Here is a 3,001-nt window from a genome sequence, read left to right on the forward strand (position 1 = left end):
GGATCATGCTCAATTGGGCAACCTGTATCTACGTCTCTCAAAATTTTTCGAAATTCCTTAGCAGGTTTACTGAATGCTTCTTTTAAATCTTTGATTGTTTCGATTTGAAAATCTGTCAGTGGTTTACAATTGTATGTACATGCAATTTTAACAGTTCTTTTCTTAACCTTTTTACCACTGTCTACATCATCCTTATCTTTTGTGTCGCTAGTAACAACATTATCATTTTGTACATCTTTTTCTGCATCTTTGTTTAAAATTTCTTCATCATCGTCATCGAAACAACCATCAATAAGTTTTGCAAAATCATCATCGGCTAAAATTAAACTATCATTATTGACAGTTGATGGGGCATGTTTATAGCATGCTTGGTAAAAGTGTGGCTCACAACTGGCCACGTGATACGAATCACCAAATTCCCCATTGCCAATGTAAGTATTATTATTAACTTTTTTAATCACCCCAAGATGCATTCCAGCAAAATGTCTACGTATATTTAATATTACAGTAACAAGTCTCCTAGCTGCAATTAAATTAATACCTGAATGCGTGACAGCAATTGGCAAAGACTTGTCAATATCAAAAGCAACTTTCAGTTGATTTTGTACTCCTATATTTTTAGCAAGTTTTTGTCTAATTATTGCTATGTATCTGTTCTTTAGATCAATTTTTGGTTCGGCTAGATTGTATCTTGCTCTTCTGTTTCGTCTTAATTTTAGAAATTTTTCTTATAATATGCACTGTTCTTCTGCCTCTTTTGCAATATTCTTGCTATGATTTTAGATCTTTTTTTAGCTGATACACTTCTTGTTGGTGGATTTAAGTTACGGTTTATTCTATATTTTTTCTTAGCTTCGCATTTTTAGTGTCAGCCACAGCAGCATAATGCTCTCTAGCATTATCTTTTATTTGCTGACTGTGAGAGGCGTAATAGTCATTCATAATTTTTTTCCTTTGTTTTAAATTAGAAGCATAATTATTGTTAAAACCTTCTAATCTCTATTGACGATTAGCAATATAATTATCTTTAAATGCCTCTAATCTCTCTTGTCACGATTAGCAATACTAATCTCTCTTCACGATTAGCTATATAATTTTTATTAAATGCCTCTAATCTCACTTCACGATTAGCAATATAATTTTCTTTAAATGCCTCTAATCTCTCTTCACAATTAGCAACATAATTATCTTTAAATGCCTCTAATCTCTCTTCACGATTAGCAATATAATTATCTTTAAATGTTTCTAATCTATCTTTACGGTGAAAGGCATGATATCTTCTTGAATACTCTGATTCTTTTATTTGATTTTTTGCACGATATTCTTTAAGATAATCTGAAATTTTTTGTTTATTTTGGGCACGATATTTTTTTGATTTTGCAAGGTTTTATCATGATTTTCATAATAGTCGAGTCTCGACTTATCCCTTTTTTCCTTTAACTGTCTATCTCTGACAGCTATATCTTCCTGAAAAGTAGCAACTTCAAACTGTGTGACGTCACACAACTCTGGAGGGTTATGGTCCCACACAGACCAATTATTACATTCTGGGGGATCAGAAAGAACAAAAGGGTCTGCCCCATCAGCAGCAGAAGGTACTACATAATCTATGACATCACATAACTCTGGGTTATGATCACACACAAAGCCAGAAATAACTTCCTGCTCTGTAACATCATCACACAACCCTTCATTAAAGATGCCACCACTGCATTCTACAGTATTGGAACCTAAAACAGGCTCTGCAGTGATATCATACCTGTCATCATCACTACACTTTGCTTTATGCCTAGCACTTTTTTCTTTCATTAGTTTTCTAAGCTTCTTAGCAGAAACTTTCCCTATTAAGTTAGGCATGGCTTATATAGGTATAACACTGTGACAGTACGAGAAAATCAACCCGGTGTTAAAAGTAACTTTCAGTAATTGAAATTTGATTACTATTATTAAATGTATAGTAATATCAATGCTTATCTTTGAAAATCTTGTAATGACCAGCACTTTAAGATAAATTCAAGATCAGCTTCAAGTTCAACACTTTGAAGTCAACTCTAGATCAGAGAGTAGCACTGTCCACAATTAATAGATAGCACGAGTTCTACAACTGAGCATGCGCAAACCACACCCCCTTAGAGCCACGCCCAGCTCATTATACAGTACATTCTATAAATTTTAAGTATCCTTACAACTGATAAGACATTAGAATATAATTATTACAGAGTATATAAACAATTAAACATACAGAAAATGTATAATTAAAACTGTAATAAGGTGATGCAATATTCATTTTGAAACTGCTTGCCACAGTGACATTAGGGCAAGTAAGTGATCTTCAAGTTCAGCAATCATTACCTGTACAAAATAAAACACTATGCAATCAATAACTAAAGAAAATAATGAATCTCTACCTGATCTGACTCGCTTCCATTGCTTCCATTTTCATTTTTCAATTTTACAAAATTTACATACGTTTAATTAGACCTGCAGATCTGAGCATGCGCGACCACACCCAAATTTTGGAGCACATGCTTCTTTAATTAACAAAATGGCGGCATGCAGCTAAGATGGCTCAATCAAGCAGTCACAGTATCACTTTTTCCTTAAGTGACGAATGATCTGATGGGACATGGACCTGCGCGTAGACTGTTGGAGTAGATTGGTGTAAGAATTATCTTTGTAGCATCAACTGATACTGAGATACACACCGACAACTGGATTGACAGGACTTCTTGATGATGATGATGATGATGATGATGATGATGATGATGATGATGATGATGATGATGATGAAGATGAAAAAAGGTGGCTGAACAAAACGGCCGGTTCGCCGATTTCTGGCTTTTCTCCTAGACAAGGTCTAGAGCCACGCTAAAGGTACCAATGGACTCCTCTGGTCAAGATAAGATCCTCTATAAAGTCTGGTAAGCATAGGGGCTCGTTTTCCCGGTATAGCAAGGCTGCAAAAGTCGTGGCAGCCATTTTGCTTGGGGAGGGCGTTACT

The 3,001-nt window shown here is 34.9% G+C and overlaps 1 long non-coding RNA gene across 1 annotated transcript; it reads right to left on the bottom strand.

Moving 5' to 3' along the window:
* Positions 1–2,161: 2,161 nt before the first annotated feature.
* LOC109585176 (uncharacterized) lies at positions 2,162–2,503 on the bottom strand. Its single transcript, XR_002186366.1, has 2 exons — positions 2,409–2,503; positions 2,162–2,352 (listed from the first exon to the last, which is right to left on the bottom strand). It is a non-coding gene; the product is annotated as an uncharacterized LOC109585176 (long non-coding RNA).
* Between the last annotated feature and the right edge of the window lie 498 nt (positions 2,504–3,001).

This window comes from Amphimedon queenslandica, unplaced genomic scaffold, assembly GCF_000090795.2.
Source record: "Amphimedon queenslandica unplaced genomic scaffold, v1.1 AMPQUscaffold_13107, whole genome shotgun sequence".
Classification (NCBI taxonomy): domain Eukaryota; kingdom Metazoa; phylum Porifera; class Demospongiae; order Haplosclerida; family Niphatidae; genus Amphimedon; species Amphimedon queenslandica.